The sequence below is a fragment of the Phacochoerus africanus genome, chromosome 8 (assembly GCF_016906955.1).
Source record: "Phacochoerus africanus isolate WHEZ1 chromosome 8, ROS_Pafr_v1, whole genome shotgun sequence".
In the NCBI taxonomy this organism is placed as follows: Eukaryota; Metazoa; Chordata; class Mammalia; order Artiodactyla; family Suidae; genus Phacochoerus; species Phacochoerus africanus.
Window position 1 is genome coordinate 90,207,516 of NC_062551.1, and position 14,262 is coordinate 90,221,777.

Sequence of the window (14,262 nt, forward strand, 5' to 3'; positions counted from 1 at the left end):
CAACATAGTGGGATAGTCAACTAGGTGTATGCCCTGTGACTTCACAATTCCCCAGAGAACCCTCACGCCAGTCCACAGGGGATATGCACGGGAATATGCATGGTGGCACAATGCGCAGGGGAGGGAGTCGGAGGTGATCCAGCTTCTCTTTCGAAGCAGTAGAAGCAACGGAACTATAAGAATACACAACAGAGTGGACAAGCATTAGCCTAGTGCTGAGTAAAGAGACAAGAAGCATGGCAGATCTTGAGCACAGATCCATTTAATGTAGATTAAAACAATTCTAATTTTCCAAGGAGCCAATCAAATTGAAGAATGTACACAAAACATACTGGTGTAGTTACTTATAATAATAGGAAGGGTGAAAAATAATACACATAAATAAATGAAATCAGAGAGGTCTAGTACAGCTGATGGCATTAGCATCCCTCAAAACAAGGAGTGTGATAACTTGATCCTTTGTGCCTGAGTCCAAAAATGATCCCCCAAAGAAACAAAACAAAAATCCAACACGAACAACAAAAAGCATTCTTTGATTTGCCCTGTAGGAAATAGGGAGAAAAGTTTTTTTTGTTGTTGTTGTTCTTTTTGTTTTTTTAAGCAGTGGGGGGTAATAAAATTTTATTTATGTTTTAGAAAAAATTCTTGGGTGGCTCTCTGGAGAATGGATTGGAGAGAGAATGTCTGGGGCTGGGGAGACCAGTGAGGAGATTACAGCCCAGTCAAGGGGAAAATGCAAAAGCTGGTGGTTGGGGTCAAAGGTTGGGAGAGGCAGGTGAGCCTTTAAGGGAGGGATGGGCTTGTGAGCTGGTGGATCGCCTAGTGGGTCACAGAGAAGGCTAGCTCTAATATAAGGAAGGGTATGAACCTGCAGACATAGGGGCAGAGGTGCTACAAGGGGCAGAGCCTGGGTGAATGCATGCTCTCCAATGGTCCAGACCCTCTCGTAAAACTCACTGGGGATCCTAGGTCCAGGAAGGAGTCCCCCAGAGGTAGAGCTAAGGGGTTCTCTCAAACAGCATACCTGGAGCTGGGACACAGGGATAGGTATAGTATGTGGGATGGAGGCATTGGTGTGCTAGAGTGGGTCATACTGGTTTGGGAATTTTGCAAGCCGATGGCATATCACTGGAGTGAGAGAGACACTGACCCCAGACTTGTTCTCCCAGAGGCTCAGCATCCTCCAGTCACGTGTGGAAGCCTTGGAGCCTGCTTCCACCCTAGAGGCCTGTGTGTGGGGAGAGGGAACAGGCCTGGGCAGAGTTCAACCAGCAGCCAGACTCTGGTACAGATAGGGGTGTAGGACAAAGCTCTGACTTCTACCTGGAGCTTGAGTGGGGGCTGGAGGAGAAGCTGGAGCTGGGGGTGTAGGACAAAGCTCTGACTTCTACCTGGAACTTGAGTGGGGGCTGGAGGAGAAGCTGGAGCTGCTTGCTGGGTGCTCATCAGAAAGATGAGAGAATGTGGCTGAGTAATTTTCTTTTTTACTTTTTTTTATTTTTAAAGTATAGTTGATTTACAGTGTTTTGCCAATTTCTGCAGTACAGCGAAGTGACCCAGTCACACATATATATGCATTCTTTTGGCTGAATGATTTTCATAGGCCAATTTTTTAAAAACGGAGTGGGGAAAGTGGCACCAATGAAGTGGTGAGTAACTTTTATTTTTGCATATGATGGACAGTTATTAATATTACACTATTCCAGAATCTATAGAATGATGAGTTCTGCTGTGCAACTTCTGAAGCAGCTTTTCTGTACTCAGGACAATTTTTATTATGTATTCCAAAACTTAAAAATCATTTCCTTCTGGGAACTTGAGAATGAAGGGGACAGAGATCCCTCTCTCCATCCCAAGTCTTGTTTATAGTAGTGATAATAATGACATTTTATAAATCCTTTCCATATACCAGGCTCCATGCTAAATACTTTACAAGTGTGAAAAGATTTTTTCCCTATGAGAATTATTATTCTCGCTCCTTACAATTTTATGGGAAATGAAATGGAGGCTCAGAGAAGTTAAGCAATTTTCCCAGGTTACACAGCAAAGAGGCAGCAGACCTGAACTGAACTGAGCAGGCTGAGCTTGCTCTTAACCTTTCTGTTACATTTGCCTCTGTTCTAGGATGCTTCTCACCCAGGGAGCAGGCTAGAAAGTCTTTGTCAGACCAGCATCCATCTTCTACCTCCTCTATAATTCCTTCTTTCTTTGCAGCCCTGAAATTCTCCTTCTTTCCTCATTGCTCTGATTTGAACAACAAAGTCCAGGCTGCAGCCTCCTGAAGCCTTCTGGGAAAGATAATGTTACCCGAGCCGTAAAGGAACACATCTGGCTTCACCCATAAACATTTATGCATCTACTCCAGGAACTGGCAAACATTTTCTGTCAAGGGCCAGATAGTAAATACTTTCGGATTTGTGGGCCATGAGGTCGTTGTTGCAATGACTCAAATCTGCAGATGGATCGTGAAAGTGGCCACAGTGTATAAATGAATGAGCGTGGCTCAACCCCAATAAAACTTTATTGACAAAAATAAGCTTTGGGCCAGATTTAGTCCACAGGCCTTAGCTGCCTTAGAAAACCAGAGAAAGAGCATCTGCTGAAGGGACCACCGATGGGAAGGGGTTTTGGTGGAGTTGCTGCCTGGGGCAGGTCAGCTCTGGCCAAACTTGTCATGGGAGTCCAGAGGTGCCCAAGAGTCCAGCTGAGGGCCCAGGTCACTGAGGCAAGGGAGAGACATTTCCATTTGATCCTTTTGTCCCTTGCCTGATTCGTATTCTTGCAACTCAGACCATTGATCAAGCCCTCTCTGACAGGGCTTTTCATCCATTACCCTACTTAATCCTCACACCATCCTTGAGGGCTTAAGGTCACAGCAGTCAACCTTGACTATGGGCTTTAAACCAGATTGGCCCACCTCAGCCAGGGTCTTGGACATTCCAGACCCTCTTCCTTACACCCTTCCCAGCTTGCAGCCAATATGAGCCTGTTCATTTTCTTCTGCACTTGTACCTGCTTCCGCCTCTCCTTTTTTTTTTTTTGTCTTTTTAGGGCTGCACCTGCAGCATATGAAAGGTCCCAGGCTAGGGTTCCAATCAGAGCTGCAGCTGCCAGTCTATACCATAGCCATGGCAACACCAGATCCAAGCCAAGTCTACGACCTACACCACAGCTCATGGCAAAGCCAGATCATTAACCCATTGAGTGAGGCCAGGGATGGAACCTGCATCCTCATGGATGCTAGTCGGGTTCCTTACTGCTGAGTCACAATGGGAACTCCTCCACGCCTCCTTGACCTCCCCCCTGGGAAACACTGGACTTCTGATTCTGACTCCGTGTCCCAAGGACATGTACGCCCATCATCCCCATCATCACCCATCATGGGTTTAAAGCCCATCCTGTCTACCTACCTATGATCTTCAAGACTCCACACTGCTGCCTTCTGGACAGTGTCTGGCTCTTGTCAATCCGACAGGTGAAGAGGCTCACCCATGGCCACACAGCCAGTGTAGCCAGGTTGAGCCCAAGTATGGCCACTCTGAACTCAGCACTCTGGACACCATCTGGGCTACAGCAAAAGAGTGAGGGCTGGCCCCAAGGTCAGGCTGCTCATTTCCAAGGATAATGGTGTTTGCTCCCTGCTTAGAGCCCGGGGAGCCACAGGAAACAAGAGCTCAGAGGAAATGACTTTCTGTGGCAGATGAGCCTCAAAGTTGATTTCCCAGGAGGAATCCAACAAGGCCCTTGAAACATGGACATCAAGGAGAAAAATCAATCGTCTTTTAAGTTTTCACCTTGATGATTGATCCGCTACTTCCAGCCCCTTTTTTCTCTCTCTCAAGTCCATGGACATGGCCTCTCTCTCCCTTCCACATCTTCTCCCCTCTCATCTTTAAAGTGTGGGATTTCCTGGTTCTGATCTGAAAATGAAATACATTGCCTTATGACAACTGACCAGGTATGGGTCCCATGCTACCCAAAGTTTTATTCTCTCTGAAGGGAAGAAGCCCTGGGAGCCTTCTAGGAGGGAAGAGAAGAAAACTAGCATCTACTCTGCCCTGGGGCCTCTTGCAACATCATCAGAGTTAAGTCTGTGCCTGATCCTGTCCAGGTAGAGTTTTCCTGGCCCCATATCTCAGCTGAGAACACTGGGCAGAGAAGCAACTTGCAAACATTGTTCGCAGGCAGTAACGCAGAACTGAAGTGAAAACTCCCCTATTCTGCCTCCTTTCTACTAGGACAGGGGTTGAACACCTCAAGGGAAGTGAGAACCACAACTAGACAGCATATGTGGAGTCCAAAATATGGCACGAACGATTCTATATCTACAAAACAGAGACAGGTCATGGACATGGAGAGCAGACCTGTGTTTGCTACTGGGAAGGAAGGAGAGAAGGGGATGGATGGGGAGTGTGGGGTTTGGTAGATGCAAACTGTTACATTTAGAACAGATAAGTAACAGGGTCCTACTGTCCAGCACAGGGAACTGTGTCCAGTCTCTTAGGTTAGAACATGATGGAAGATAGTGTGAAAAAAAGAAAAGAATGTATATATTATGCATGGATGGCTCACTTTGCTGTACAGCAGAAATTGAAGGAACATTGTAAATCAACTATAATTTTTTTAAAAAAGGAGTATAGTGAATAGCGGATATTAAAAAAAAAACCAACAAGAAACACCTCTCGATGACAAAAAGATCAAAGTTTCTTGGAATCCAGCTCCTGAGTGATATGGGGGCCCCAGGGTGCCGTTTATTCTTTCAGGATGTACCGGATGTCACCTCCTATTCCAGACACTGTGCTGGGAATTGAGGGAAAAGAGGTGACCAAGACAGATAGGACCACTTTCTCTCTAGAGTTACCATCTGGTAGGAAACAGATCACTAAGAGCCATGACAAAAGGTGATAGGAGCTATAATATGGTTAGTACAGGGTGGTTGGGGACCTATACCCCAAGCATCTCATCTCAAAGTAGAGATCAGTGGTCTGAGATCACCAACTTGCTCCGGGATGGGTTATGATTAACCTGGCAAAATGGGGCAGTGAAGGTGCCGTGGGGTGGGTGTGCCTGACAGAGTTGGGGAGAACATTGAAACTTCAGTATCTCCTACCATGGGCCATGGCTGTCCCTTAGAACAGAGATGGTCCGAAGCACCTTATGTGTGCTAACTCATTTAATCTTCCCAGGAGCAAGTACAGAAGAGGAAATGGAAGGGGAGTTCCATTGTAGCACAGGGGAAATGAATCCGGCTAGTAACCACGAGGACGCAGGTTTGATCCCTGGCCCCACTCAGTAGGTTAAGGATCCGGTATTGCCAAGAGCAGTGGTATGGGTCGCAGACATGGCTCGGATCCTCTGTTGCTATGGCTGTGGTGTAGGCCAGCAGCTGTAGCTCCGATTCAACCCCTAGCCTGGTAACTTCCATATGCCAAGGGTAGAGCCCTAAAAAGCAAAAATAATAATAACAATAATAATAATAATAAAGAAAGAAATGGAGGGACTGGAGTGGTTCATTAGAACTAGGGTGAGAGTAGAGGCTACAGAAAAAGGTGGGGCAGGAGGTAGAGGGCTTTGGAAATAGGGCTACCAGGTAAAATTCAGGACCCCCAGTTTGAATTGCAGATAAATATGTTTGTTTTTAATGTACGTAGGTCTCAAATATCACACAGGACACACTCACATCAAAAAAAGCATGTCGTTTGTCTGAAATTAAAATTTCACTGTGTGTCATATTTTTATTTGCTAAATATGGCAACCCTCCTTTGGAGACCATCTGGAAGGGTTCTGACCTCAACCTCACAGCCAAGGGGGCTCTTGGAAAGTTTTAAAAAGAGGAGTGTGCTATAGAAAATTGCATTGGCTGCATTATGAAGACAAGCCCAAGGCAGGAAGGCAGCTTCGAGGGCACTTACAGGTTCACGGCAAACCCCTGCCACCCTGGCAGCACATATCAACCAGGAGGGCTGCTGTCTCTCCCATCCCCAACCCACGCAGCCCAGTCACCCATCAAGGAGGCCGTGAGCACCAGCAATGTGGGTGCCATCTGGGGAATAAAAAAAGCTTATGACATGTTACCTGCCCTCCCCAAGCTCCTAAAGTGGCTCTTGTACCTGGACAGGTCAATGGTGCCATAGTATGGTTAAGTCTCTTAGGAGCCCAGGCCTTGAGTAGCAGGTGGCAAAGAAGGCCAGGGAAGGCTGGAGGAGGTGAGGCTTGAGCTGGGTTTGAAGAATGCATCAGGAATTTGGGTCTCTGTGTCTGCCGTTAAATTTGAGTCTAAATCATGGTCCCCCTGTCATTTTTGTCTTTTTTAGAGCCACACCTGTAGCACATGGAAGTAAACAGGCTAGGGGTCGAATCAGAGATGTAGCTGCTGGACTGCACCACAGCCACAGCAATGCTGGATCTGAGCTGCTTCTGCAATCTACAGCACAGCTCACAGCAACCCAGGATCCTTAACCCACTGGGAGAGGCCAGGAATTGAACCTGCCTCCTCATGGATACTAGTCGGGTTCATTACCACTGAGCCACAATGGGAACTCCCCCAATAATGTACCTGCTGCTGTGTCTCCTGCTCTGTGTAGTTTGTTGTATCCTTCACTTTGTATTAAAGGAACTCATTTCCTTTTCCTGTGACTGTTAGCATTTCTCCATCAATCATATCACTGTCACCTTGAGACAGTCGAACCCCAGGGATTTGGGGGAGAGCATGCAAGTGGTGGAAAGCATGCACATTGGTATGGGGCAGCAAGATGCCTTTGGGAACTCCTGGCACTCTCTAGAGTCAGGGCCAGGTGGACCGGGAGGTGGGGGAGGGTGCTGGCAGACATGGCAGGAGCAGACCATAAAAGGCTTTGTCCTCTCAGCTAAGTAACGGGAACTTGCACTAAATACTTGCAGAGAACCGTTGAAAGGCTGTCAGCATGGAGCTGACCTGGCCAGTGAAGATGTTCTAAAGAACAGCTAGGATGGTAGCTCTGTCTCTCTTTTATTTATTTTATTTTATAGGGGGATTTTGGGTGTTTTTTTTTGTCTTTTTAGGGCTGCACCTGCAGCATATGGAAGATCCCAGACTAGAGGGGGTCAAATCAGATCTGTAGCTGCCCACCTATGCCACAGCCATAGCAGCATGGGATCTGAGCCATGTCTGTGACCCACACCACAGCTCATGGCAATGCTGGATCTTTAACCCACTGGTAGAGGCCAGGGATTGAACCTGCATCCTCATGGGTGCTAATCAGCTTCCCTACCACTGAGACATGACGGGAACTCCTGGCTCTCTTTTAGAAGGTGGTTTGAAAAGAATCAACTGCTGGAGAGAACTTTGGGGGCGGTGGTCTCGGAAGGAGCTGGCCATCAATCTGGTGGAGAAGGCACTTCCAGACAGGTGCCCAGCCACCAAGTTTCTCTCTCAGAACAAAGAGACATCAAGAATTGGAGCCTCCAAGAGTGCCCATCATGGCCCAGCAGAAATGAATCCGACTAGGAACCATGAGATTTCAGGTTAGATCCCTGGCCTCACTCAGTGGGTCAAGGATCCAGCGTTGCCATGAGCTGTGGTGTAAGTCACAGATGCGGCTTGGATCTGGTGTTGCTGTGGCTCTGGCATAGGATGGCGGCAACAGCTCTGATTAGACAGCCTGGGAACCGCCATATGCTGCAGGTGTGGCCCTAAAAAGGCAAAAAGAAGAAGAAGAAGAAGAAGAAGAAGAAGAATTGGATCCTCCAGAGGAGAGGCTCCCCCTCCCCCCTTCATCAGTCCATATTCACAGGTTTGAATTCACAGCCAGAAGATTTAAAAAGTCTTTTTCCACCAAGGCCTTGAGAGATGCTGTAAGGACTAAGAGGGGTTTCTGATATATTGACAAGGCTTCTGCTGAAATGATGCTACCTTTAAACCACCCAAGTAGAGTCCTTGCTGTTGTTCAATGGGATCTGCAGTGCTGGAACTCAGGTTCAATTCCCCAGCCCAGCACAGTGGATAAGGGTTTGACATTGCCACAGCTTCTGCAGCGTAAGTCACCACTGTAGCTTGGATCTGATCCCTGGCCCAGGAACTCAATATGCTGATATGCTGATAGGTGGCTGAAAAAGAAAGAAAGGAAGAGAGAGAGAGGAAAGAAAGAAAGAAAGAGAGGAAGGAAGGAAGGAAGAAAGAAAGAAAAGAGAAAACCATCCCCAAATCTAGTAACTTAAAATAGAACGCACTTATTTTCTTTTCTTTTTCCTTTTTTTTTTTTGTCTTTTTTGCCATTTATTGGGCCACTCTCGAGGCATATGGAGTTCCCAGGCTAGGGGTCTAATCGGAGCTGTAGACACCGGCCTATGCCAGAGCCACAGCAACACGGGATCCGAGCCGCATCTGCAACCTACACCACAGCTCATGGCAACGCCGGATCGTTAACCCAATGAGCAAGGGCAGGGATCGAACCCGCAACCTCATGGTTCCTAGTCGGATTTGTTAACCACTGTGCCACGACAGGAACTCCAAGAATGCACTTATTTTCAAGCTCACGGGTCTATAGGTCAGCCAGAGCAGGGGCAGAGGGTGCTCTACTTCAGACTACAGATTTGCTGGAGAAGCCCTGCTCCATGTGATTCATTCTGGAACCCACAATATTATTCTCACAGTGTAAGGTGGATGTTCCCAGAGGACTGAGTAGAGGGTGGGATACCTCCTTAGACATCTCTTCTTAAGACTTGGCCCTCACATACCATCACTCTGCCCACATTCCATTGGTCCAAGCAAGTCACATAGCCAAGCTTAACATCAGTGGGGCAGGGGACTACACTCCTCTCATGAAGGATGGGTGGCAGGGAGAAATTACCTGTGGAATAAATATCTAACCTCACAGTTTCTACCAAGGAGCACTTGACCCAAGGGCAAACTTGCCTGCTGACCACAGAGAAGAGTACCTCACTCTCTTGGTGCTCTCGGCTGGGCTGTGAGATTCCTGCTGGAGAAGACCAGCATGCCTACAAGAAGCCTAACCATCCCTCAGTCTTCTCCAGGAAGCCCTCTCAAAGGAAGTTCAGGAATGAGGTCACATGCATTTTACAAGGGAAAAAGTAGAGCAGAAGTCAGGACTCTATCATGAATGGTATTCATCTGGGGATTGAGGCATCCCCTGGGGCTGGTCCATGAGGACCTATTTTGCTGGGATGCAGAAGAATCTGCAGGGAAGTAAGTCACCCCAGGAAGGGCTATGTGGAAGTGCATGGTGTGGTGAGTGGTCAGGAGGAGATGTCATAAGAGGGAGAGCTTAGTAGGGTGCTTCTTCTATTACTCAGTGTCCTCAGCTGCCATGAACTCCCATCTGGGTACAGGGTAAAAGGATTTCCATGGGCAGAAGAAAAATCTCAGAGAACTATTGCTGTATGGTTTCCAGAAGCTTTGGAACCAGGGTTTCTACAGCAACAGGTATGTATCAGCATAGAGTTTGACTGCATATAACTTAAAGACCCAGTGAAATAAGTCAGACAGAGAAAAACAATTACTGTATGCTTTCAAGTGTATTTGGAATTAAAAAAAAAAAAGAAATTAAAAACCAAAAACTGAACTCGTAGATAAAGACAACAGATTGGCGATTACCAGAGGCAGGGGTCAGGGATGAGAAAAGGGGGTTCAAAAGGCACAAACTTCCAGTTATAAAATAAACAAAAGCCCTATAGATGTAATCTTAAAAGTTATCATCTTAGGAAAAAATCATTGTAACTATGTGTAGTGATGAGTTTTAACTAAACATTGTTTCACAATATATACATATATCAAAATCGTTATGTTCTGTATCTGAAATTAGTGCAATGGTATATGTCAATTATATCTCGATTTTAAAAAACTCAGTGAAGGAGTTCCTGTTGTGGTGCAGTGGCTAACGAATCCGATTAAGAACCATGAGGTTGCATGTTCGATCCCTGGCCTTGCTCAGTGGGTTAAGGATCTAGCGTTGCCGTGAGCTGTGGTGTGGGTCGCAGATGTGGCTCGGATCTCGCATTGCTGTGGCCCTGGCGTAGGCAGGTGGCTACAGCTCTGATTAGACCCCTAACCTGGGAACCTCTATATGCCGCAGGAGCAGCTCAAGAAAAGGCAAAAAGACCAAAAAACAAACAAACAAATAAATAAATAAATACTCAGTGAAAATGATGTTACACATTATAGTAAATAATAGCTATTGCATTTTCCAAGAACTTATTTAATAAATATGAAAGAAATTAGCTTGGCTTTTACCTAAAAAACAAAAACATAGAGATCCAAAATGAAAGTGGCTTAAACGAAATTGTATGGTGGCTCCATGGGGCCTTTAGGGAGCAAGTCTCCATCATTTTCAGCTGTGGCTTCCAGTCTAAGGCTGTTTCCAACCATGTCATGAGCTGCATTCTGGGCCAAATAAGGGGGAAGGGGAAGGGAAGTACCTTCATACCCTCTCTTGTCGTTTTAAGACATCTCTGAAGTCTCCCATAGCATTTCTCCTTAAATCTTACTGGTCAGAATTTACTTTCACAGTTATGTGTAGTAGCCTCAAGAAGTCTGGGAGATGGTCTTTCTGCTGGATGTCAATATGTCTAGCTAAATGTTAGCATTCATTTACTAAGAAAAAAGGACATATGCTCTAGGGCATATATCCAGACAAAAGTACATTTCAAAAAGATACATGCACCCATATGTTCATAGCAGCACTCTTCACAATAGCCAAGACATGGAAACAACATAAATGTACATTGACAGATGAATTGATTAAGAAGATGTGGTACATATACTCAATGGAATACTACTCAGCCATAAAAAAGAATGAAATAATGTCATTTACAGCAATGTGGATGCAACTAGAGATTCTCATATTAAGTGAAGTAAGTCAGAAAGAGAAAGACAAACACCATACGATATCACTTATATATGGAATCTAAAATATGATCTCTCCACAGAACAGAAACAGACTCACAGACATGGAGAACAAACTTGTGGTTGCCAAGGGGGAGGGAGAAGGGAGGATTGGGAGGGACGGGGAGTTTGAAATTAGTAGATACAAACTATTAAATTTAGAATGGAAAAGTAATGAGGTCCTTCTGCAGAGCACAAGAAAATCTATCCAGTCTCTTGGGATAGAACATGATGGAAGATAATATGAGAAAAAAATGTGTGTGTGTGTGTGTGTGTTTGTGTGTATGTATATATATACACACATACACACATTGGAATTCCCGTCATGGCTCAGTGGTTAACAAATCCAACTAAGAACCATGAGGTTGCATGTTCGATCCCTGGCCTTGCTCAGTGGGTTAAGGATCTAGTGTTGCCGTGAGCTGTGGTGTAGGTTGCAGATACAGCTCGGATCCTGCGTTGCTGTGGTTGTGGTGTAGGCCAGCAGCTATAGCTCCAATTAGACCCCTAGCCTGGGAATCTCCATATGCCGCGGGTGTGCCCCTAGAAAAGGCAAAAAGACAAAAAAAAAAAGGAAAAAAAAACTATCCAGTCTCTTGGGATAGAACATGATGGAAGATAATATGAGAAAAAAATATGTGTGTGTATATACACACACACACACACACACACACATATATGTATGATTGGGTCAATTTACTGTACAGCAGAAATTGGCAGAACATTGTAAATCAACTATACTTTAATAAAATGAAAGGAAAAAATAACACTATACAGTAGTCCAAAAAAAAAAAAAGAAGAAGAAGAAGAAAAAAGAATATAATAGGTATTGGGGGACCACAAGCAGCTTCTCGCACACAGAGAAAACACTAGTGTAGACACCCTTGATTCTGGGCAGCCTCAACCACAATCTTAAATTGGCAGCCATTCTGGTAACTGTTGCCATGTCTTGGCCTTCAGCATCCTTGCATGTTTGCTCCTGTGGTGGCAGAGGTTATTTCTACAGTGACCTACAGTGGACAGGAGGAAGATGATGAACATTGATGTTTGCCCCCAAAGGAAGATCTAGGATACACATAATCCCTGGCAGGAGACTTCTGGGGAGTCCCACAGAATCTGTTAAGACCAATCCAGGGAAATACTGTGTGTGCCTAAAACTGTGAGCTCTTCCCTATCTCTGGTGGCGTGACCCTAGTGACAAATGTTACAAGCCTTTGCCTTCTCCCTTAAAGGCTTTTTCTTGGTCACACGCATCCCATGCCCTTGGCCTCTCTCCTCGCCGCCTGGCTGTGCCCCTGCTTCTTGGCCGCCTGTGTCACTGAGCTATGGAAATTGTATACTGATCCACGGGGACTTCTTCAAGCTAAGAGCTGCTTGTGGGACCTGAAATTGTCCTCACAGTGATTTCATTCAAAGTAATAACAGCATCTGATGCTATAGAAATCTCATCCTTGTGATCATAAGCATTTATAATAGCCCATCGCATTTATAACAGCCCATCATCGAGCAAGTGCTTACATTGGAGAGGAATTTCCATGGAGAAAGTCAATCTTTTCAAAAATGTTAATTTTTGTGTGTGTGTGAGGAAATCAAATGAGATGGCACATTGTCTCCGTCATTATGTTGCCCTTCCCTCCTGAGCACTTATGGCTCAGATCAGTGTGACATTTTTACATGTAGCCATGCAGATGGGGAAATTTACCTCCTGATGGAGACCCCTCATTTGCCCATTTGTCAGCTCTGCTTAAGCTGCCTGCTCTGGTTTTATAGTAGGCAGAGCATAGGGGCAGAGTTAGAGACCCTCAGAACTTGAAGGTTTGGCTACCCTTTGAAAGAGAAAGAGGGGATACCCTTCCCATAATAAAATCAAGCCTCTGCAAGACAGTGTTGGAATATGTGAATGAGGAATTAGGGTGGGGGGCACTCAATTCCTGACCAGCCTTGTTTGGTTCATAAAAGGCCAGCCCTGGGCTATGACCCTCATCTCCTTAGCTGTGATTGTGGTCCCTCTTTATGACCCATTCCAGTTCCATGCCCCACTATACTGCTCAGACCACCTTGGGAAACACCTACCTTGGGGATTCTGGTGAGCTTCATTCCCAGGCACACCCCACCTCTCCCACCTACTGACCTTGAGAGTGAGTCCATGCATCAGGCAGGAGGTACCAGGCACAGAACTAATTTACCTTTTGGCTTCTCTAGTCATTGTTTCTAGGAATTGTAAACTCCCCAAGCCCCTAGGAAAAATATGAGGTCCAAAAAAGACAGCTATTGGCCTCAAAACACAAAAAGAGAGCAGCAAAATCAAAATTAATAGGTGTTTGCCTAAAAGTTTGCAAAGCATGGCATTAGTTCACATCCATTAATGGTTTAATTTCATATTCATAAAAACGTCATTCCATTTACAAACAATTTGCAGGTTAAATTGTCCCACTTTGAGAGAACTCCCAAGTATGCCTGGTGATTTCTGAGAAAGTGTAGTCAACCATAAATTAAATGAGTAGAGGCAAACTATTTCAAAAGCAAAATCATAAAAATCCTCCTAATTTTTACATCAAAATGTATATGACATAGAATGTGGGCATACTTACATAGTTTGGTATGATGTTGGGTAGAAACTCCAAAAATGAGTGTCACAGGCTTAGGGCCTATGCAAGTCATAAAATGCCTGTGAGCATGTATGTGGCCTTGGGAGAACATGATTAAATAGTAAAGAATCTCGTATATTATACACTAAGCTGTCTAAGTGCCACTGTGGCAATTGTTGTAGAAATCATGGTAAACAATGGCAAACCATGCAAACATTCAAAAAGAACAAAATGTGTTTAGATGTTCTAGTAGGAGAAGACAATGGAGATATATATATATATTGTTACAGGAATAAAGCAAATTGTAGAACAATGTCTACAGAGTGATTCATTTTGTATGAAAATACTTCATGTACGTGTGTACACAAATAAATATGTAAATGCATGCTGGCATATGTGTAGAAAATTCTGAAAAGATCCACAAACATAACAGTAGTTTATCTCTGAAGATCAGCAATGAGGGGTTGGGAGTAGGAGGGGTACTTCTGGGTACTTCTATTTTCATGTTATAAGACTCATTTGAATTGCAAGAAAAACATTTAGTAAGTGCATATATTAATTTATAATTTTGAAATATAACAGCAAAATTGCAGAAGAGAGTGGTCTTCAAGCAGACTGGAAAAGGAGAAGTTTGCAAACCAGGAATGGCACAGTTAATCTAGCAATGGTCCATGGAGGTCCACCTTGGAGCATGGCAGACCTGAAGACCAGTCACTACAGAGGTGGGCAGAGTGAGTGTCCAGGGATGGTTCAACAGACTCACAACAGCCTGAAAGAAACAGCCCTCCAGATTTT